Source organism: Notamacropus eugenii, chromosome 3 (assembly GCF_028372415.1).
Source record: "Notamacropus eugenii isolate mMacEug1 chromosome 3, mMacEug1.pri_v2, whole genome shotgun sequence".
In the NCBI taxonomy this organism is placed as follows: domain Eukaryota; kingdom Metazoa; phylum Chordata; class Mammalia; order Diprotodontia; family Macropodidae; genus Notamacropus; species Notamacropus eugenii.
In genome coordinates this window covers 152,147,328-152,172,586 of record NC_092874.1, presented here as the reverse complement: position 1 = coordinate 152,172,586, position 25,259 = coordinate 152,147,328, and the positions used below count along the sequence as shown (strand labels likewise).

General features: G+C 35.7%; 1 protein-coding gene across 2 annotated transcripts in view; it reads right to left on the bottom strand.

The window, feature by feature from the left end:
• Window positions 1–25,259, bottom strand: part of RELN (reelin) — a 553,318-nt gene that overhangs the window by 389,810 nt on the left and 138,249 nt on the right. The gene's annotated exons all lie outside the window — the stretch shown is intronic.

Here is a 25,259-nt window from a genome sequence, read left to right as displayed (position 1 = left end):
TTTTGCTATTTAAAAGAAAAATTTGCATTTGTATATGGCTTTATAGTTTTCAAAGTTTTTTCATACATTTTATCTTGCTTGATCAATCAATAATTATTCATTAAGAGCCTACTAAGTGCAAGGCATCAGGCTAGGTGTATAAACAATAATGAATTTGGTCTTAACAAGAAGTATGTGAAGTAGGTAGGGCAGATATTAACATCCATATTTTATAGATGAAGAAACTAAGGCTCCTTTCTCAATTTTCATGACTCTGACATGTCTCTTGTTTCTCTGTCTATGTTTGGTTGAGAGACCAATAACTGTGGGTATTTCCAAAGGCTCATCCTCTCCTTTGTCTCTAGTTTCTCCCTTGGTACCTCATCAGCTCCCATAGTTGGATCTCTTTGTGTAGCCTCAATCTCTCTCCTAAGTTCCAGTCTTTATCACTGACTGGTCCATTAGACATGTTGACTGAAAGTCCCTTAAGCATCTCAAACTCAATACGTATGAAATAAAACTTATTTTATTTCCCCCTAAATTGTCCCCTCTTCTGAATTTTCCTATTACTGTCGAGTGACCCACCATCCCTCCAGTCATACAGGTTCACAACCTCTGGGTCGGTTTTGATTCCTCTGTCTTCCTCACCCCCAAAATCTAAATATGTGCCCAAATCTTCCTACATCTTTTACATATACCCCCTTCTCTATGCAGACCAAACTCAAATCTGAGTTTAGGTCTTTGTCATTTCTTACTTTGAATAGTGCAATAACCTTCTAATTGGTATCCCTGTTTAAATTCTGCTTGCTGTAATCTAGCTTCTATTCAGCTAACAGAGATAAAAGAAAGAGGGAAAGGCCTCATATGTACAAAAATATTTATAACAATTCTTTTGTGGTAGCAATAAACTGGAAACTAGAGGGGTATTCATAGATTCTGGAATAGGTGGAAAAATTGTAACATATTAACATAATGGGACACTGTTCAGGTGTAAGTAGTCATAAAAAGGAATGGTTTTGAAGAAACATGGGAAGACTTGAATGAACTGATGCAAACTGAAGTGAGTACGACTAGGAGAACAATTTCCACGATAATGTGGAGACTGATAATTTTGAAAGACTTAATTCTGATGGATGCAAAGGCCAATCACAAAAATAACCCTAAATGCCCACATAACCGAGAGGTAATGGATGCAAGATGCAAAAGGAAACAAAGATTTTTAGATACATTCAAAGGAGAAACTTGTTTTACTTGACTATTCATATTCATTACAAGGGTTTTGTTTTTTTCACCACTGGGAGGCAGAGAAGGAAGGTAAGTGCTTCTTAACTCAAAACAAAATAAGATTAAAAAAAAAACTTTGATTGATAAAAGAGGTTAAGTGACTTGAATAGGGCCACAGAACTTATTCAATTCAAAAGTTCAATTCATTTCAATAGTTATTTATTAAGCTTCTACTACATGCAATGTCCTATGCTAGACACTGTAGTAGGTGTAGAGTTGGAGAGGGGAGACCAATGAATGACCTGTATTTTCTCATTAAATCATGAGGTACAATATCCTGCTAAAGCAAAAAGCAGTGTGGTAAGTGGAAGAAACAATATTAGAACCCCAATCTTCTGAATCCCTGGTTACTATTCATTGCACATCATTCTGCCTCCTGGGATGTAAAAACAGGACTCCTAATATTAATGGATTCAGTAAACGTACAGCTCTAGCCCTGAATTGATCTCATTCAAAAGAACACTGCCCATTCCACATAAATTTTATTTAAAAATTTATCATTCAAATAACTTCTCCTTTCCTTTAATGCTCTTGGGTATTTGAGGTCAAGTATTACTGCTCTGGGCTAATTAGAGATTCATAGGCTCATACATTTAGAGATGGAAGGAACCCACAAAAACCTGTCATGATGACGCAGGAGAAAGAACAATGCAGAAATGGTACAAGGGAGAAAGAACAATTCCAGTCAAGAGCTCTTGCTTCAAATTCTATGCCTAATGCTTACTACATCTGACTTTGGGAGAGACAGATTGTTTATTTGAATTACAACCTTTTGAATGCTGAATGAATAGATGTGTAATGTTACTGAAATATTGGTTTGTGCCAATAGATTAGATTTTTATTACCACTACCAAAGATGCAAATGGAGAATGTGCAACAAATTAAAAATAAAGAAAATTATCCAACATTATTTTGCCCAACTTTATGGGAATACCATCAACATCCTAAAAGAAATGAATATATTTTCAAATTTATCAAATATATATTCCAGGAAATGTAAAGTACCTTGTTCAACTTTCAGTGCTACCTTACAGATAAATAAGTTTGTGAATTTGTGGAGTCTTCTGTAGCTACAGGGAAATGCAGCTTATTGCAGTAGACTTACAGTTACTGGATGGTGTTAGTGAAGAAGTGAAAACAGCACAGAGAAATTGCCATAAAAATCTGAGAAAAGCTTTGCTTAAAATAATAACAGGAATAATTGACATTTACCCAGAACTCTATGCTTTCCAAAATTCTTTACATAAAATTTCATTTCATCATGATTGCAACCTGATAGGGCACTCAGGGAAAGAAAAAAATTAAAATATTTTTATAATTATATTTATATAGCTATAACATATATATAATTATAATTTATAATTATATTTATAATATAATATTATAATGCTTTTTTCATATGAAGAGAAGCTGAGGGGATTATAAATTGAAATAGTAATTACTATCAGTATTGTCATTTTTAGACTGAAAAAAAGTTTGCTGAATAATATTTTATGTGTATATTTATTATGTCACATTTTTTTCATGACTGGAACAGTGAAGTTCCATGAACCATGATTAAATTATAGTTATTGGTATTTGAAATAATGCAGACATGCAATATGACATAACAGAATGCTAGACTTTGAAGGACAAGTTGAATTCAATATAGTCTACAGTCATTATTAGCTATGTGACCAGGCATAAGACTCTTTTGTTTTCTGTGCCTCATTTTCTCCAAATGTAGGCAAAAGAAAAAAATACATAACTGTAGGGGCTATTTCTCAGGGTTATTGTGAGTTGCAAATGAGAACCTCACATGAAAGAACATGAAAGTGCTCGCAAATCGAAAAGCACTATTTATGTCAGTTGTTGAAATAGTTTGCTTTTTACAAAGTTAAAGGCAAATCACAACGTCTCTGGGCCTCAGTTTCCTCAGTTATAAAACAAGAGGGTCAGACCAGGAAATATCTAAGATTCTTTGCAGCTCTAAATATTAGACTTGTATAAGTGAAACCTATTATAAAAAGTAGGGGTAACAATAACATGCAGGCTATTTTAACAACAACAAAAAAAATCTACTTTAGCATATTGTTCAGGAGTTTAAAATCCTACCCTAAAAAGAAAGACAAAATTTTCAAATGCTTCAACTCTGTATTTTAATACACTCTAATGACCCTGTGTATTCAACCAAGTTATTTTCAGGCACATACTGAGATGTAACTTGTCAAGCCACAGAACTCACAGGCTTAAGGTAGATGAGACACCCACAAGGAAAACCCAGGGTGTAGCAGGAGGACCAGCAGCTGGTGACTCAGTGGTTGTCACTTCTCCATGAGTCAGTCCTAAATCACAGTTTCAATGTAAGAGAAATTATATTAACCAAAGAGGAGATGTCGGGTCAAAAATGAAAAATCAAAATTCCAGCCACTTTTTTGTGGGGAGTAAACTGAATGGAAACATCAGAATGAGTTTATTGCTAGGTTTTGTTTTGGTTTGGTTTTTTTGGAATATTGGCACCCTGAGTTATGTTCAAACATCTCTCACATTCCTCAAAACACTTCTGAGAAAGTGAGTTAATGTCTAGCCAGGATGTTTAGAAAAAAAATTCTTATGGATCATCCATTATTAGCTTATAATTAGATAAGTCAGAAACCATGACCCTTTGGGAGCAGACGAGTGGGAACTTCTATTACAAATACTTATTGTGGTCCAGCTTGTCATTCAGAAGTCAGTTGTACAAGGAACCAAAGGCAAAAGTATTTGCATCACTATTGTACCAAACTTCTAGTTTGTAATGGGAATCAGCAAGCAGCCAGCAGTAAAAGTTAAAATTCTCAAACCCCAAATTTGGCATGGGTCCTATTCTTTAAACCACTATCCTTAGAAACAACCAAGCAACTAGCCACAATATCTTAGAAATTCTTTATTCTGCCTATATTAGCAAGGTACCCTTGAAAACATACCTGTGAGTTAATGCCTTTTTAAAAATAAGGACACTCGTCTACTAAGTCATCAGGTATTAGAAAACTAAATGTTTTACTATTAACAATCAATAAGTCAATCAACAGGTATGTATTGGACAAAGATTTTGTGATAACCACTGTGGAAGAATACAAAAGAAGTATGACACAGCTTGTGCTCTTGAGGAGTTTATACCTTAGCAGGGCTGAGAAAATTAATATATATGGAAGAATTAAAGGAAAACTAAGGACTGACACATTTATGTTGGATATAAATGCAAAAAGAATTCAGAGCAGAGAATAAATCAGTGTGAACTCAAATGGACAGTTTAGGCTTAAATAGAGGAAATTATATTTAAGCTGGACCTTGAAGGATAAATAAGATCAACATTAAGTAAAAAAAGGAAGCCATTCGGGTGGGTGGAAAGATTTTGTAAAGGTATGGATACTGTGCACGCAGAGGCAATGAGAAACATCACTTTGAAGGCATCTGATCTCTTGGAATGTACTGCTCATGATAATTACTTGAAAAAAGACCATAATGGAAAAAAAATATGGCTTAACAAACTATATCTATTGCTAGAGATAAAGGGGGGTACAAAAATTCCACTAAGAACTTGATAAGAAACTCTAAATTAAATCAACATATACGTGTTTATGTGTGTATATTTAGGAATAAGGAATGAGAGTGACCAACAGCTTGGAGACTATGTAGAAGTCTCTAGAAGGTACCATGAATACTTTTTTCAAGAAAATAATTAAAAGATGTTGGACATGATAAGCAACAAATGACATCACAAAAAATGAAATTTAGTTATTTTTGCAAACAAGAAATGACTCATTAGTGATGTGCGAGATATCCTTCAATCAGCTATCCATGAAGTCAGATCAACTTGTTAGACCTAAGACCAAAATCAATACAAAGCCCAAAGAAAGACTAAAAATAAGAAAACCAGTCATTGATGATGAAATTAGGATCTGATGGAAGAAAGGAGATCAACATACATTACAATAATTTCATGCAGATGTTGAACAAATCTAAATCAGCTGTCACGAAGAGGAGTTCAGAAAAGCCTTAAAAAGTGCTCTTTAGTCATCAAATAATTGACTTACATGCCACATAGAAAGATGTGGCAGCCAAGGCTTAATACTTAATACTATTAATACTTAATACTATTTGAAAACAGAAATTCAGTCTGAATGGGTTTTGAGAAGTTTGGGCTACTGAAAGAATCCAATGGACATCATCCCACCTTAGTAGCAGTGGGTAGGGCTTCCTGTCATCCTGTGGTTGCAGATAGGCTCATGGTGTCCTCAGGCCATCAGAGAAGGTGAGTATATATGGCACATGTATAGGTGTGTATGAAATATGCACACACACATAAAATACACATATGTTAAAGACTGTCAAAGCAGTGGTTTATAACAATTATAAAGACATAATAAAAAATTTTAAAAAGAGTCAGAGCAAAGGATGTCTTCAAAGAAACATATGATCAACAAGAAGATGAGTTAGTGCTCCAAATATCTTCACTATGAGCTAACAACATTCAGGGAAAGTGAGAAAGGCTCCCAGAACATGAAGTTTTCCTGTAGTGAACTTATGAATGGACATGGATGAGAAACAAACAGGATGGGCAGGCATGGACAGGTTACAGTCTGTATTGTCTAAGGGAACATTTACATAGATGAGATCATAGATCATTCTGAGTAATTGAATGTTGCTTCTAGGGTGAGGGCAATGGGAATAGAGAAGAGCTAACTGAATAGGAAGAATAGACACAGCACGATAAGTGACTAGATATGGAAACTGAGTAAGAAAGAAGAGTGAAAAGCAACACAAAGTTTTAAACTATATACAATGTTATATCTATAATACAGTCTACATTTTAGTTAAGTGATTATTCTCAAATTCAGGACCAGTCATTTTAAATACCAAATTTTCACGTGCAGTATCTTTCCAAGATTAACTCAGGAAGAGATGAACACTTTTCAGGTATCACATAGATTGTAACTTTAAATTAACTTTGTGTTTTCTAAGAGTTCCAATTAGCCAAATAAGCATTTAGTGAATAAACTTCACATGCTGAAATATAATGGGAGAAAATATGAAGTAATGTACTATGGTTCTTCTAAACTATATTTGTAACTTATTACCTCTGGGAAAGGAAGCAGAATGTCTTTGATGAGTGCCCAGATTCCACAAGAAGTGATAACTATTTCCATTTTGGTCAGATTTGCAACTATCACATTGTAAAAGTATTGAGGTTTTTTCACATTTGAGTTTTTCCCCAAGGCCATTTAGAAATAAAGTAAATTCCTGTAATTTATTTTTATCTTTCTACTTCACATTCCAAAAAAAAGTGCTTTAAAGACAATTTTTCCTTTGAAAAATTATCTGAAATTATAACTATCTAGAGTCAAATGAAAAAATGCTCTAAATCACTACTGATTAGAGAGATGCAAATGAAAACAACTCTGAGGTGCCACATCATACCTATCATATTTGCTAACATGACAAAACAGGAGGATGATAAATGTTGAAGACGGGAGAATTGGAACACTAATTCATTGTTGGTGGAGCTGTGAGTTGATCCAACCATTCTGGAGAACAATTTGGGACTATGCCCAAAGGGCTAAAAAAGGTGCATACCCTTTGATCCAGCAATACTGCTTCTAGGGCTATAACCCAAAGAAATCATAAAAATGGGAAAAGGTCCCACATGTACAAAAATATTTATAGCAGCTCTTTTTTTGTGGTGGCCAAGAACTGGAAATTGAGGAAATGCCCATCGATTGGGGAATGAATGAGCAAGTTGTGGTATATGAATGTAATGGAATACTATTGTGCTATAAGAAATGATGAACAGGCAGACTTCAGAAATACCTGGATAGACTTATATGAATTGATGCTGAGTGAAGTGAGCAGAAACAGAACATTATATACAGTAACAGCCACAATAAGCAAGGACTGTTTTTGATAGACTTAGTTACTCCATGGAAAAGCAAGGACCTAAAACATTTCCAAAGGACTCATGATGCAAAATGCCATCCATGTCCAGAGAAAGAACTATGGGGTCAGAATGAAGCAGACTTTTCTCTTTTGTTATATTGGGTTTTGTTTACCTTTACTCATGCTTTCTCCCATTTGTTTTAATTCTTCTATGCAATATGACTAATGTGAAATAAGAATATTATATGTAGAACCCACATAAGATTGCTTGCCATCTTGAAGAGGGAGAGGGAAGGGAGGGAGAAAATTTTACCACTTATGGAAGTGATTGTTGAAAATTGGAAACAAGCAAATGAATTTGAAAAAAATAAATTAAACAAATTTAAACTATCCGGAAATTTAGTAATTGGCACTGTGCTGGGTAGCAAATAAACATTCCTTGTCTCCTTAATCCCATTAGTGGTCACACAAAGAATAAGTAGCTATGGCAGTGTTGAATTTCTAGAAGATTAGATGGCTGATGTCTTTAATTGATCTAAAGTTGCATGATTCCTTTTAAGACAGTGATACACATTTCTGTGTCTTCCGGGATATCATTTTCCTTGACAAGTCTTCAGTTATTTTAAGTTTGTGACTAAACCTTGCATGAACCCCATTTTCCTCAGGGATATCTTTCCTGTGCTCTTAATATGCACACCTTAAAAACCACATAACTATAACTTGGTTTGCCATGATATCACATCTCTAAAATAAAACAGAGGATTTACCCAGAAAAATTTTTCACTTCCAAGAAACATACCGCAATTTTATCACACTATAGCCTACCTAAAAAAAGCATTACTCATTTGTGTGACATCTATTCTCTGCAAAATAGTTTTAACATACCTGTTGATCAATTTCGTTTATTCTGCAAAGAATTTTCCATGGTGAGTAGAAACATTCTGTCATTTGTTATTTTTCATGGGATGTAGGAACCAAAACATCTGCAAGTAGGAAGTCATTAAACCAGATAAAAGTATACTAGGATTTCAGGGGTCTAGCGTTTGGAAATTGAGGTGTTGACATATAAAATGAAATCTGAAAGTGAAAATGTCTGTTTAGTTTTACGTATTTTTTCAAGTCTTGAGAAGGACGTTCTAGAAAGTATGGTAATACTAAGCAACTTGAGTTACTTTATAAAAACATGCTAATACAAGAAATTTAAATCCTCTGGAAGAGCTGCCATCTCATTTTATTGAAATCCATTCTACCCTCTTAAAAAAGAACATTAAAAAACCTTTTTTAAAAACTTTTACCAGATTCTTTTTTAAAAAATTGTGGAAATTCCACATAGGATTATTATATTCTAAGTGACCAGAAAAATGAGTTACATATTTTGTCTTCTAAGCTTCTCATTGAATTCTTAGGTGAATGACTTCTGTTTACTCAGAGAATTTGGTCTATTATTTGCCTTCTCTGGCAGGTTAGTGTACTCAAACATGCAGCAAAACCAAACACATTTTTAAGTGTTGAAATGTAATCGCAGAAAACATCCCTACTTCAGCTTATCTCTTGAAGGACTGTGCTAGTGATAATGGGTAGGGAAAAAAGAGCTCTCAAGTGATATAACATGATGATGAGTAACTATCTCCCTCTCCCTCTCTGCGCTGCTCCTCTGGTCTGGAGATGACTGGACTCAGATCTACAAATATTAAGGGGCAAAAATGCCAGACAAATCATGTTTTAGTTGTTTTGTATGTCATTTGGACTTCTTGGTCATGAAATCATAAGTCTGGATGACCACCACTCCCTCCATAAAAAACCAAATATGAAAGTAATGTACAAAGTGCTTGGAGCCCTATTTCATGTCTACCTCCACCATTCCTTATCTGGAAAGGATCTATATAAAGCCCAAAGTTAATTCTATTAATATTAATTAAATTAATTTATATTTTTACATATATTTATACATATATATATATGTATATATATATATAATGTCAGTGACTCATTGACAGGATATAGAAGCACGGAGAAAAAATCTATCCTAGAGTGAAAAGTCAAAGAAAGAAGATAGAACAGTCATAGACCACGCCTTATGATTTTACTGTGTTGCTTCCAGTATAGATCTCTTCTATGTGTACTTTGATTTCTAGTTGGAAGAGACTGCTAGGGTCAACTAGTGTAATGCCCTCATTTTATAGATGAAAACACTGAGGGCCCCTAGAAGTAACTTACTCAAGGTGACAGTAACAGGTTCAAAATTTGAACTTGAGCAGCCAAGTTCAGTTCTTCTTCTTTTTTTAAATTATTTTATTTGTTTTCAGTTTTCTACAATCACTTTCATATATCTTAAATTTTTCCCTCCCTTTCTCTGTTTTCCCCCTCCCTCCCCACTCCCTCCCTGGGATAGTGTGCAGTCTTATAGAGGTTCTACATATACATTCCAACTAAATACATTTTCACCTTAATCATGTTGCATAGAAGAATTAAAATGAATGGGAGAAACCATAAAACAAAACAAATCACAAGAGAAAATAGTCTGCTTCATTCTGTAATCCAATTCCATAGTTCTTTCTCTGGATGTAGATGGCGTTTTGCCTCAAGAGTCCAATGGAATTTTTTTAGGTCCTTGCATTGTTGTGAAGGACTAATAAGTCTACTAGAAAAATTTCTTGTACACTGTGGTTGTTGCTGTGTACAAAGTTCTCCTGGATCTACTCCTTTCACTCAGCTTCAGTTCATGTAAGTCCTTCCAGGTCTCTCTGAAGTATTCCAGTTCATCATTTCTTACAGCACAATAGTATTCCATTACATTCATATACCACAACTTGTTCAGCCATTTCCCAATTGATGGGCATCCCCTTGATTTCCAGTTTTTGTCCACCACAAAGAGAACTGCTTTAAATATTTTTGTACATGTGGAACTCTTGCCCATTTCTACGATCCCTTTGAGATACAGTCCTATAAGTGATATTGCCGGGTCAAAGGGTATGCACATAAATTGCTCTCTAGAATCGTTGAATTAGCTCACAACTCCACCAACAATGAATTAGAGTTCCAACTCTTCCACATCTTCTCCAACGTTTATCATCTTCCTGTTTTGTCATGTTAGCCAATCGGATAGGTGTGATGTGGTACCTCAGAGTTGTTTTGATTCGCATCTCTCTAATCAATAGTGATTTAGAGCATTTTTCCATATGACTATAGATAGCTTTAATTTCTTCCTCTGAAAACTGCCTGTTCATATCCTTTCAAAATCCAGTTCTTCTTAAAGACTATATATACAAATAAAAATTCATAGCACACTGTATCCTGATGGTATAAAGATTATTGTTCTACTGTCATCAATGTTTATCTATTTCATTTTGCATTCATGTGTTGTCTTCTTTCTAGTTTCATTCAGAAATGTTTGTGAGATGATCTAGCTTTACTGGATCTCCTATGAAGCTTTCTGTAAACAATTTTTGCTTCCACTGCTCTTCATTGTTGCATGAAGTGATACTTTGTAATCTTCCATCCTCTTCTTCCATAATTTTTAAAAGACTGACTCTATCTTCCTATGTTATTGATATGCACACACCTTAAAAACCACGTAACTATCACTTTGATTGTCACAATACCACATCTCTAAAATTAAATAAAGTTTTTACCAAGAAAAATTTCTCACTTCCAGGAAATACACTGTAATGAAAACACACAGTATGGCCTACCTAAGAAAAGCATTACTCATTTGTGTGACATATTCTCTGCAAAGTAGTTTCAACATACAGGTTACTTGACCTTGGTCAAGTCACTTAACCCTGTCTCCAAACCTCTATCCCCTTCCCATCCAGGCTGGAAGGAAAGGAGTTATACTCATGGGCCCAGTCCCACTCATCAGCACAGGAACTGTGATCACCTCTGCTTCTGACATGGGGTATTTTGCTCTTCCTTCAGCAATTTATTGGTTCTCTGCTCTCTTGAGTTCATCATAATGCCAAACAGTGTGGACACACAGTCAAATTAGTCTAACAACATCTTAGAATTCCTGGGTTTAATAGATCCATCACCCTGAACTTCCCCTGTAACAGGGATTTTAGTTGTGTGAATATTATATTCATAATATTTTGCAAATGAGTCTGAACTCCAAACAAAAGCTATTCCTTTACTATTTCATCCCTTCTTTTATCAAAAAGATCATGCATTTGCTGGTGAAGGCACTTCCTGTGATAGATAGTCTGCATTTGCTGGTGAAGGCACTTCCTGTGATAGTCTCCTTGTTATGGTTACTACTGTTCCTAAGAAATGGGGGATAAACATACTTAAAAGTGGTTATTTTTGTAATCCCCCCTTTTTCAGATTTAAGAGTTCGTTTAAATAGGTTAGTTTGGGTCTGCTATGCATCCCTATACTTTTTCATAATTTGGAGTTGATTTTGATCTTTGCTCCAACTAACTGATAGTCTAACTATACAGACTTTGAAAAATTACTCAGGAACCAGTCATTAACTGCCTGTTTTGTTGTTCAGTCACATCTGACTCCTGTGACCCCATGGACCATAATACGCCAATATTGCCCAAGGAGTTTTCTTGGGAAGGATACTAGAGCTCTATTTCCTTTTCCAGAGGCAAAGATTAAGTGACTTGGCCAGTATCACAGAGCTAGTAAGCGTCTGAGGCCAAATTTGAATTTAGATCTTCCAGACTCCAAGCCCAGTGCTCTATCTAACGAGTCATCTAGCTACCTTCCCATCTGTTAAATATAATCAATTTCATTTTTGTGATGTTCAGTCCTTATTAGGTCAAATGCTTTCCAATCTCTTATTGAAGAAATCAAGATAAACAGATTTACACAGTAACAGAAATGTTGTACAACGATCAACTGTGAATGATTTAGCTATTCTGAGCAATACAATGATCCAAGACAATCCCCAAAGGACTCATGATGAAAAATGCTATCCACATTCAGAAAAAGAACTGAAGAAGATTGATGTATACTATTTTCACTTTATTTTTTCATATTTTTCCCCTCTTGGTCACAACAAAGCTAATATATATTTTGTGTGATTACACATGTATAACCTATAAAAAATTGCTTTCCATCTCAAGGACGATAAAGATGAGAGAGAGAGGGAGAAAATGTAAACTCAAAAATTTTTTAAAGATGTTAAAAATTGTCTTTAAATGTAATTAGGAAAATTAATATTATTTAAAACTTTTAAAAAGCTATACAGATTTGGAACATTTAAGAAGTCTTTGGCCCCTTTCATTTCTTAATCCTGAGACATTTTTTCATTCTCCCTATGTCTACCTTTAAACTGAAGTCACAAGGTATCAAACTAAATATTGACTGATTTATAGAATCTTGTCAGATTCTTCACTGAGTTTCTCTACTTTTCATTCTCTGCAAATATGGACTTAAAAGCTGCAATTACCTTCATGGTAATATTTATATTCATTATGAGCACTGCAAAGTAAGATGATCAAACATGCTGTGATGAAACCAGCTCTGACAACATTTCTTCACCAAAGAACCCATGCAACAGAAAAGGTGCACTCTGTCACCATCTATCCTACTCCAGAACCTAATCACAGTATGGAAATGACCATTGGTTCTTGGAGAGTGCCAGTGAAGACAAGCCCCGATAGGTTTTTCCAAGCTGGTAATTATTCAAGTACAGTCCTGGCCACAGGCTACCCAATAGATTAAAAAACATCTTGCTATACTTTACATACTTTCATAAGTCGTATGGTACAGAGGAAATAGTGCTCAACTTTGTTGTGTTGACCTTTAGTATAATTTGTGTTCAAATCCTGACTTAGCTATTTATTACTAATACAACCTTGGGCAAGTCACTTAACTTGTTTGCACCTCAGTTTCCTGATCTATAAAATGATGGGGATAGACTAGTTTAACTTGTATGGTTTCTTCTAGATCTCTCATCTACCTTGATCTAAAATCTACCTGTTCAAAGGATTTAAAAAAAAACCTATGCCAATCTCACCATATGGACTAGAGAGACTTGAAGCATGGGAACTAATTAGAATGTCATTATGTGTATGGTTGAGTTCTGTTAGCAATCTGTTAACTAATTGGTGGTTTGACAATGATTACTCAATAAATGTACCAATAATCAAATTAATATTTTGAGATGGATTAAAAACTGTGATTCATAGCATGCTCTGCCTTTTCTCCTGCTAATCTATCAACATTGATGCAAAAGCAAAAAAGCATTTACAAATAAAAATTTTGTATTTTAATGTTTTATAGGTTGCCATGTAAACCAAAAAAAAAAATTAGCATCTGGTATCAACCTTGTAAGTGATGAATCTATACTAATCTAGCTAGTTCTGAAACAGCAGATCTAGTTTATCATTGGGTCTACGCCCAAAACTTATTTGGTTAGGTAGCACTTCTCCAATGATATAGTCCTCTCTCAGATCAAGGATTACATCTCCAAATCAATGAGGCATCAAAGTAGGTCTTTCACAGAATTCATTCAAACTTCAATTGATACTGTGACTTTATTCATATATTTGAAAATATATTTGAATATGAATATTCATATATTTTCAAAGAAAAATCAGAGAAAACAATTACACATTAAGTCTAAGACAGACATTGACACTTACTGCTCAACGAGCCCCAAAGCCACTGCTGTGGGGCATCTTCATCTACCCAGTTTGACTCCAGCACTGTTCTATTCAGTTCCCCCATCATACTACAGTCTCCCTCTTCTTAACCATCTGAGAACATAATGTTTAAGTGAGCTATGTCAATGTCTCACTTATCTCATTTTCTTGATTAACCTCTCTCTCTCTCAGAATGAGAGATGGGAAGAAGCCAAGGAAATTGGCTGATGTTGCTGTATCTCTATCCAATGAATGTGTGAGGTCAGGGAAAAGTAAAGTGAGGATAATAAGAAGAAATAAGAAATAAATGGATCGCTGGCTAAGAACATTTTCAAAGGAAAATATTTGCACTTGTTCACTGGTGTTTTCTTTGTTCCTATGAATTACTGTAGACCAAAAAATAAAAAAATCAACCTATTAGATATTGCAAAGAACAAAAATCAGTTACTTTGTATAAATTAGGACCTCAAATTAGAAGCTGTTTCTTGAAGTGTTTCTTTGATAGCAAGTCATGCATAGAGAAAGTATGTTTTTTTAACGGTTATATGAGTAATCTAATTCTTTTAATTTTTAAAATTTTTTGCACTTAAAAGTACTTTATTTTTTCCAATGACATGTAAATATAGTTTTCAATAATCATTTTTGTAAGATTTTGAGCTCCAAATTTTTTCTCCTTCCTTCCCTTTTCTCCTCCCTCCCCAAAACAGCAAACAATCTGATATAGGTTATCCATGCACAATCATGTTACACATATTTCCACATTAGTCATGTTGCGAAAGAAGAAGCAGAACAAAAGGGAAAAACCAAGAGAAGGAAAAAACAAGTGAAAATAGTATGCTTCAATCTGCTTTCAGACTCCATAGTTCTTTCTCCGGATGTGGATAGCATTTTTCATCTCATCTTTTGGAATTGTCTTGGATCACTGTGTTGCTGAGGAGAGCTAAGTCAGTCATAGCTGACCATCACACAACGTTGCTGTTACTGTGTACAATGTTCTGGTTCTGAGAAGTATATTCTTTACTGTCTGATAGGAAAGAGTCGCCATTTTCACAGTTTATCTGAGATTCTATTGAAGGCCCCAGCATGGATTTATCTGGAGGCTGAATCACTGACCTGTAATAAGTAGTGTATCTGTAGTTTTAAATCCAACACTTTTCTGAAGATCTGAGAGATAAATAATAAAGTGAAAATATAGTGCATCAAAGTATCTTGTGCACACAGTAGCACAAGGTAAACCATAGCTAAGGAGGAATTTTCATGATGAACAATCGTCAATTTTTTAAAATACCTACTTAACACTCTGCCAATGAAAGAAAAGAAACGATAGTCCTATCACACTGGAAATGCCTCAAAGTACTCAATTGGTGAAGGACAGTAAATCTACCACCTGTGAGGCTGGCAACCTAAGCCCAGAGTTGTGGTTATGCTGGATGACACCCAGGCCTGTGCACATCACTTCAGTTTGAGCAGACCCTCTGATATAGATGGAATTCCAAGGAAAGAGGTCCTTTGGTTGTGTAACAGATAGGATTATAAGCCATGTGGGAATTAGAGGGGTGCTGTTGACCAGTAATTCTGGCCACCTAGGCAGCTAAAGTACAAAGGTTTCTTTGTTTCAAGCAAAGGATTTGCACTAGTAACATGGTCCTAGGCATCCAAGTCGTGAGCATATAAAATGACCAAACACAATCTCAGGGGATCAATGACAATGCATACTACCCACTTCCCGAATGAGATGTAATACAAAATACAAATACTCAATACAAAATACAGAATGAGACGTGATTTTGGACATAGTCAATTTGGGAATGTGTTTTTGCCTGATTATGTACATTTCTTTCAATGGCTTTACCTTTTCTTTTTCTTTTTCTCAAGGGGTGGGGTAGGTGGGAGCTGAAAATAAATGCTTGTTAATTGAAGAAAAAAATTAAATTAAAAGCACAAAGAGAAGGGCAACTCTGCCTCCTCTGAACTGAAAGATTTTTCTGCTCTATTCAAGCTGTGTAGTCACTACTGCTCAAGTATCATCTCCATGGAGAAAATGGGAAATGAATGGAGGCTTGAAGTTGAACAGAAGCAGGATTAGAAAATCAACATTTATCGTTGCCCTTTGTTTGGCAAGTATATTCTAATAAGAAAATAACTTTTCCTTCCACTTTTGTGGGTCATCAGTCATTTGTGCCACCCCAACACTGGGCTTAGGACAGCTGACAGCAGCCTCCCAAAAACAACTAATGAATTTTTCAGCCCCAGAAACTCATGATCATCAACAATCAAAATAAAGACGTTTGGTCACTTTCACTGATGAAGGGAGTGCCTACTCTGACAAAAACACAAATCACTGGCTAAGTGAATTCTGATAAAGAAATACAGCTCATTAGTTCCAATAATATATTCTTTCTTCAATTTTTTCATATTTTGAATCTACTTGTATTTTTTATTAACATCACTAAAATAGACACTGAAATTCTTAATATGAGTCCAGAATCCCTATCTACCGTAAAACTTGGAAGAGCAGAAATTTGTAATATCACTATCACAAAGTTACCGCTAAATATCATTAAGTATACAAGTATCACCACACTAATTAGCAAACTAATTCTTTTCAAAATCTCCAATTACCAAAACACTGATTAATGTTAAGTCAAAGGTGGGTAGAATTTGGATAATAGGATGTTATTTGGACTAGATGAAAAATTAGAAATCATAAAGTTCAGAATAATATATTACACTGGTGAATAACACATCAATTACAATACCAGAGATAGAATTCAAATCTAGATCCACACGAGTTATCTTGTCTAATAAAAAAGGACTTTATTACCTAAAAATCATTTCTACATTTTATCAAACACTGTAATTACTAAAAATTCTATCCAAAATTGTATCCACAACCTATATTTAAATGAAATGAAATTGATCTGGTAGATATAGACTTTATTTCCCCCTCCTCCTTCATAGACTGGTAAGTATGGAATGAATGTATGGAAATTTATTAACACAATTTCAATTACTCATAACAGAATGAACACATGTAAGGTTTTGCACAGGGAGATGGGAATCCACCTTCCAATTTGCATCTTTCCCCCAGAGGCTGAAACACTATTCTTCTCACAATACAGTTTGTGCACAGTGGTTGGGGCACAATGCACTAGGCAGTTTAAGGGTATTCATTGTCAGCAACGATGAGCAGATGATTTACAGCTGATGTCTAAGTGATCCTTAGAGAAAAGCCAAGCACTAGGCTAAATGCCTCAAATCAAGCACATTTAGTAATAGGAAACAGGCCTGGCATTTAACAACAGAAATAAAAAATGCTAATAAGTTGTTCTACTCCAGAAAAACAAGCCAGGAGAGGCAAAGAAAGAATATTCATGACTTCAAGTCTTTCCAGAGAGGCTTTCTTTCATTTTTCTTATTTGCATTTATTTTACCACCTACTTTATTGATGCCTTTCCAAACCATTTTTATCTATGGTCCTTCCAAAGTCCTCTCTTAGATTTCTTTTTCCAGATATACACTCATCTCATTAAAGCAACATCCAGAATTTCCATTCTCTTTTTGTTTCAATCTTGGTACTTTTTCTAATCCCTTGATTTTTCAAAACTTTTCAAAATTCAAAATCATTTACCTTATACTCAAAAACTTTAGAACAAGGATGTCTATTTGTCAGAGAAAGCATGCAACTGAAGGTGTGTTTTAGGAGCCAGCAATCACTTTGTCAAAAGAACATCGTGCCAACCTAGCACACAGTTTTCTTTCAGACCCAGGGATAATGGGGAGTTGTAGGTGGTAAGACAATTAGTTTGAATTGGAAATTTTAAAAACACACAAAGAAACAAAGAGTAAAAACAAAAATCTGAAACTCAAACCAAATAATAAAATTTGGTGCTGTTAGTAAATATTTGTACAGTATTTCAGCCAACAAGAAGGCTGATATGGGAAAAGCATTGGACTGGAGTTCAAATCAGTCAGTCAATAAGCATTTGTTAAGTGCCTACTACAGGGCAGCGGCAACCCATTATTGGCCAATCAGTGATTGGATTTTGATGGCTCAGAGTGAGTGCAAATAGCAACTGCTTCTATTCTGGCCAGACACACTTTGGATCTTCCCCTCCCAGGCTGATTCTTTAGGTAAGTCAAATTAGGCCATCTTTTCCTTCAGTTTCTTACCCAGCCTTTAATCACTGTGTTGCCTCAGACAAACTGAGACCTGGGAAAGATCTTAGGTTAAAAAGGTCAGGGTCTCCCACTGCATCCAGAGCCATCCCAGTCATCCTGATCTATGTCTTGCCACTGGACTCCAATGACCCTGGAGGAGAAAGTGAGGCTGAGATTTTGCACACTCTGCCTCACTTAAACCCAATTCACTTTACTTCAAGTCAAGACATCACCCTCCTGATGACCCTCTTCAAGAAGGAAGAATGTGCAACAACACTATGTGCCAGACATTGTATTAAGAGGTGAGGAAACACAGCCAAAAGGCAGTCCTTGCCTTCAAGGAGCACCATCAAATGAAGGAAGCAACGAGGGAACAAATATACACAAACAAGCTACATACAGGAAAAATAGGAAATAATTAACAGATGGAAACACCAGAATTAAGAGTTGGGAAAAGCTTTTCTTTAGATAATGGTGTTTTTGTTGGGATGTGGAGGAAGCCAGGAAAGCCAAGAGATGGAGACGAGGAGGGAGAACACTCCAGAAATGGGAAACAGCCCAAAGAAAACTCCCACAGCTAAGGGACGGAGGGTTTGCGTGTGAAATAGCAAAGAAGTTGGAGTCACCGGATCAAGGCATACAGTGAGGAGTAAAGTGTGTAAGACTGAAAGGGGTGGTGGGGGTGAGAGCATGAGGCTTTAAATGTCAAACAGCATTTTGTATGTGATCTTGGAGGTGACTGTCAGATATACTGTGTGATCTTCAGCAAATTTCTAAACCAGGTTCCACATCTGCAAAATGAAAGGGTCGGGTCAGATGACCTTTAAAGGCCCTTCTAGATATCTTATTCCATGCCAAAAATACATTTGGAATTAAAACATAAGAACTTTGACCATGACAAGATTCCCCCTCTCCCCCAGACTTGTGATTTTGAGTATAGGGATCTATTAGTGAGCAAATTGCCTTTCCCAGTATAGTTTGTCACCTGCCATGCAACTCAGAAACTTAGTGAGTTGCCTTGAGTACTAAAAGATGAAGTGATTTGCCCAGAGTCACATGGCCAGTGTTTGTCAGTGATGATTTGGATCTAGGTCTTTTTGGTTGTTAAGGCCAGTTCTCTATCCATTGTGCCACCACACCTCTTAGAAGAGTCTACAAGAAAGGATTTTTTTTTGGTTTGATTATGCCTATTTGTTACAACTGTTTTATCTTTTTCTTTTCCTAATATTGGGCATCTAGGTGGCACAGTAGATAGAGTGCCAGGTCTGGAGTCAGGAAAATTATTCCACTTGAGTTCAGACTTGATCTCACACACTAGCTGTGTGACACTGTGCAAGACACTTAACCCTGTTTGCCTAAGTTTTTTCCTCTGCAAAATGAACTGGAGAAGGAAATGGCAAAAGATGCCAGTATCTCTGCCAAGAAAACCCCAAACGGGGTCACAAAGAATTGGACGTGACTGAAAATGACTGAACTGCAGGTGATTGAAGGAAGGCAAGAAAATAAATTCTTGTTGTGAGAAAAATTTAAATATAAGCATAAAAATAATAGTGAGACTATTACAAAAATAGTATTCCCAATAATTATCATATGTATGGATCATGACATTACATGTTATTTTTTTCCACTGGTGTGTGTGTGTGTGTGCGTGTATGGCAGCGAGGTGGCTCAGTGGAGAAAGCACCATGTCTGGAGTCAGGTGGATCTGACTTCAAATTTGGCCTCAGACACTTAACTAGCAGTGTGACCCTGAGCAAGTCACAAGTCATCTGTTTGCCTTAATTCACTGGAGGAGAAAATGACAAACCACTCCATTATCTTTACCAAGAAAACCCCATGGACAATATGGTCCATAGGGTCATGAAAAGTCACACCCAACTGAACAATTGAAATTAGATAGATAAAATCACATGTAGATATAGAAATATACATATACACATATGTGTATACATTCATATCTGATTATCCATGGACATATATATGACAGAACTTTGCACATGCCCAGATCACATACATTGGAAATACCCATGTGGAAGATAGCAAAGACCTGCTTCTGGGAGAAAATATTCTGTGTGCCCCCCATCTCATGGGTAGAAAGAGCCTGTTTCCATTGGCTGTGTAGCCAGAAAGAAATACATCTTTAAAACTGACAGGCTGGGACAGTCTTTGTCTTTCCAGCAGTGTGCAGGGGCTGAAAATCTTACTCATCTACAGCATGGGCTCTATGAACTCAGTCAAATGTAGGGGAAAGTCTTATCTTCCCCTTCTGCCTTTCGTGGCTCTGAGAAATGGGTTTTGGAGTTTAGGGATGTCCTGTTTGTCTTTTTTTCAGTTCTAGGTGCAGGCAGCAGTGTTCCCAGAATTGAACATAGAGCCCTGGCAACCTTGGAGCAGGATTCCCAGCCAGATGTTGCTGACAAGCTAGGAGAGAATATATGAAAAGCTGGATTCTGGAATTTGGAGCTTGGTGGGAATTATACTATATAGAAACTAAGTTAAACTACAACTCTAATCCTGTGCTTTCTGGAGACCCTGGGGATTATGTATGGGGGAATGTTTATATGTTCTCGCTATACATTTTAAGTAAATATACCTTTGTAAAAGTTAATTGAACTGTTAGGTGGTTGATTGGTGCTTGGACACCTAAAATTGAGGAAACACAATCAGTAGGGGCTTGAGCAAATGGCAGAGACCAGACACCCCCAAATCTTCCTAAGGGCACCCAGCCACCCTGCAGAGGGTTCTTGGCTCTTAAGTAGTGGGGGACAGAGTAGTCAAAGTTACATTAGATTAGACAGGCAGGTAGACATATGACAGATACAGACAGACAGACAGATGATAGAGATAGGTAAATGATAATAGGTAGATAGACAGACAGACAGACAGACAGATACATAGATATAGATAACACAGTATTTTATACTTTTCACAACTATCCCAATCAGGATATGTACAAATCAAAGAATCCCCAAAATACAAGTGACCTCAGATGTCATCTAGTCTAACCTGTAGATGACTTATTGGCCCCTTAAGAGCCCTCCAGAAAATTTGGCCACTACATGAAAGCATCCATTAGAAGGTGAGCACCTTGAAGGCAGGAATTGCTTTTTAACCTTTCTTTGTATGGCCAGCAATTAGCAAAGTTAGGCAGCCAGAAATGATTGTACAGATGGGTTAGACAATGGCAAAGTGTCGAGGGACTCTTACCTTTCCTGTTGTAGACACTGAAATTCTTTTATGCAGCCTAAGATGCTATAAATTCACATATTCAAGTCCTTTCTAAAATTGACCCATAATAGACTCAATATGACTGTAAGGCCATGGTAGCATTTCTTCAGTTTTTCTATAAATATTTAACTCATTTCAAAACTCACGGCACAGGTACTGAAAAATTTCTGCCTAGCTATTTACTTTAAAAAAATAATTTTTGTTACTTTCTAAGTTTTTTTATATGATCATAGTTTCCTCCAGTATCTTTCTCCTTCTTCATATAACATCCCATACCATATGCCAAATATTTTTAAAGGCAAAAAAGAAGAGAAAAGTCAACAAAACTGAACAATACACCAAAAGTCTAAAATGTGTACAACATACCACACCAGTGGATTTCCTGACTTTGCAAAGGGGTGTGGCAGTGTGTTTTGTGGTTTATCATTCACTTTTAATTTTTTGGTAGTTATTCTTTCCAATTATATCGTTGTAGTCATCGTGTATGTTGTTTCTTGGCTCTTTATCAGATCTTTCTATGCTTCTCTGTATACATCATATTCACTGTTTCTTATAGTTCAGTAATATTACATACATATATATCCATTTGTTCAGCCATTTCCCACTCTACGGATGTCTACTTTATTTCCAATTATTTACTGATATAAAAATGACTACTATAAATATTTTTATATACATGGAGGCTTCCTTCTTATCAATGTTTTCTCTGGGGTATGAGCCTAGCAGTAGAATAGATACTCACTTTTATCTTATGTGAATTATTTCAAAGAATAGCTATAGGTAATTCTAAAATTTTAAAATATGTTCATAGTCAAACTAAGAGTATTGTATACATAATAATAAAAACAGGAATAAAATTTTAACTGGTAAAATTCAATACCAATGACTCATCATGACATGGAGTCTATCTAAGGTTTTCAAAGTCCATGCCAGTGAAGAAAAAGCTTTGATAAACCCTACCAAACTACCAAATCTCTAGTGCCTGATGACAGACTGAGAAATGGGAGCTACTTTAGCCAACAAGTTTAGAGAGGTTCAAAACCAAAAGTTGGGGCATTCAGTGAAGGAATTTATTTTTGCCACTAAAAGTGAGGAAACTATTTACTAAGTATGATACAGAATGCTTACAATGTGTATTGATAGATCAAGGACCAAGTCTGATGAAATCATTATTCCATTAATTATAATATGTGATAATTCCCTGATTTCCTTACATGACAAGATGAGGCAACAGTCACATATGAACTTCTGTCACAGGAAGTCTGATACTCTGCGTTGATTTTGTTTTATCCAGCACTATCTCTTAAGTAGCCAGGTCACAGAATGTAGTGAATATAGTGAAGAGTTTGCATTACCAACACAGCCACTGGAAATAGAACGTTTCACAAGGAAGAGAAATCGCCACAATATGAAACACTAGTGCATCCTTTAAGTAATAACTATGGCAAGATATATAAACAATAGATAAATGGATAGACAGATGATTGATAGGTAGAAATACAGGCAGAATGACAACTCAATAAACCTGGAACAAGAATTTTTAAAATAAATCTGATATTCCTCAATACCTCAAGTGCAAAGTAGAAAAAAAGCAAAAAGTACATGGGAAAGCAACAAAGGCAAATTTTCTAAACTCCTCCACATTAAACACTATGGTTACCTTCTTTACTAGTATAAACATGTAAGCACAGTCATCTTAAAGCTGAAGAGGGGATAAGCTGTATATTATAGCATGACCACAAAATGAAAAACCTTAATGTGCCCCACCTGCTTCCATCAATAATGCCATGTAATTAATGATGACATAACCAAAAAAAAAAAAAATACTGTCCCTTGATAATAACTACTATTGTGCTCTTGCTTTTGTATTCAGGGCCCTTTATAAGTAAAAACACAAAACACTTTATATTTACCATCTTGGGGAATTCTAGAGGCAAGTACATTAACACTTTTTACAACACCCCCTAGGGGATTAAAGTAAAGGTTTTATTTTAATTATTATGTGCAGGAAGTCAATTATTACATGCAGTAAGTCAGTAAATGTACTCCTGCTGTTTTATGGGTCCTTGGATGGTACCAGAAATGAATGTTATATGTAGGAAAATGTTTTAAAAAACATACAGAAACATGTTATAATAGGAGGAACATTATACTTGGAATTACAAAGACCTAGATTTGAAGTAATAGCTCACATTTTGATAGCGCTTTAAAGTTACTCTATGCATTCTTCACAAAAAAAAATTCTGCAAGGTAAGTTGTGTAAAAATTATTATCCCCATGTTACAGATGAGGAAATTGATGCTGAGAAAGGTTGTTGACTTGCTCGTGCTCACACAGAGGCATATGGAGTACTAGGTCTGGAGTCAGGAAGAACTGAGTTCAAATCCAGACTCAGATATAACACTGAACACCTCTGTCTGCCTCAGTTTTTTGAAACTGTAAGGGTGGGATAATGATAGCACCCGCCTCCCAGGGTGGTTGTGAGGATCATGAGGTAATATCTGTAAAGAGCTTAACACAGTGCCTGATGCCTACTGTGTCCCTCCTTTCCTCACCTCTGTTCCATATAGTAAGTCTTAGAGTCAGGACATGATCTGAGGTCTCCTAATGCCAAGTTGAGCAATCTTTCCATTAACTCTTGAATGCTCTCACAAATCGATGTAAAAGCTATTTGTAACTATAATTTGCTAGGGAGTCAGTGACCTGAAATGATCCGAGCATAAACAGGATGAACAGAAAATCAAAAATGCTTTACGAACACAATGGGGTTAAAATTTCACATACTCAAGCAGAGCACTAGGTACTGAGAAGCCAGCAACAATCAAACTGCAACGATTAAACACGAGGTGGTTCATTTTGAGTACAGATGTCAAAAAGGACAGGAATCTGAGAGGCAGAGTCACAAAGAGTGACAGGCTCTAAAAATAGTTGCTATCCCCTCAAAATGAATGACAATCTTAATGTATCCACTGCTTGCGATCATTGACAGTACACTGACTGTACTTTTCAACCACCCACACAACCTTGATATCTTCAACACCATCATCATCTGTCTCCATGCTCCAAATGACAACACAGCTCTCAGCCCTGGAAGTTCTGGAGAGGGAGCTTGCTCTTCTCTGGGTTTTTAAATAGTCACTGGAGCTTTTATCTTTGTAAATACTACAGGAAGAAATCTCAGATGGAACATCACAATGTTTTAAGTGCCATACAGCACAGAGGCTGAAGGCTTCAATAGTGAAAAAGAAAATGCTGTGCTTCTTCACTTGAAAATGTGCTTTGCCTTCCGTCTTATAAAAGGGAAAAGTTGATATGATGAAGGTTGCGATGTCCCTTTGATATCTGATATTGGGCATTTTAATGAATCTGTTTTGAAGCTTTGATCCTGGAAACTAGTTTGGATTTCTCAGCCTGGAAGTAAATGGAAGTAAAATAATGAACCAGCTCTCTTCTGCACTCCAATATAAATTGCCTCCACTCAATATAAATAAGCTTAATCTTCAGTTTTAAACATTTCTGCTTATTTTTTTATTTACTTCGCCTTATGACTTCACTTGTATAATGGGTACCAAATTGTTTGCATTCTCAAAGGGTGAGGGAGGGGTGAGAAGGAGGGAGAAAATTTGGAACTGAACATTTTAAAATGAATGTTTTAAAAAAATGGTAAGGAAATGCTTAGCATCCATTGCATTCCTAATACAGAGAATCAATTTAAAAAATTGCAAAAAAGACTTATTTTGCCTTGAAGTCTTACTTGCCTTTCACAAGTCAGGATTAAGGTGTATATGTTCAAGAACTGCTATAAAGAAAGCTTAAGAGCAACACATAACTTGTTTCCTGTCTACAGAAGAATGAGTTTTGAGCACAGATGAAAAAAAAACCTGGTCATATGGGAATATCCTCATGACAATACTTTCAACCTCTGTAGAGGGCTTATGGAATAAAAAATACAGCCATTAGCCAATCATCACTTTTTCATATTTTATTTCCAAAGGGATAGCGTCATAATCCAGATGGTACTTTATGCATTACTCATAAACAACAATTAAGGAAGGAATAATTAACACTCACTAATTCCTGCTTTAAATAAGGATGAACTAATTCCATCTACTAAATTTT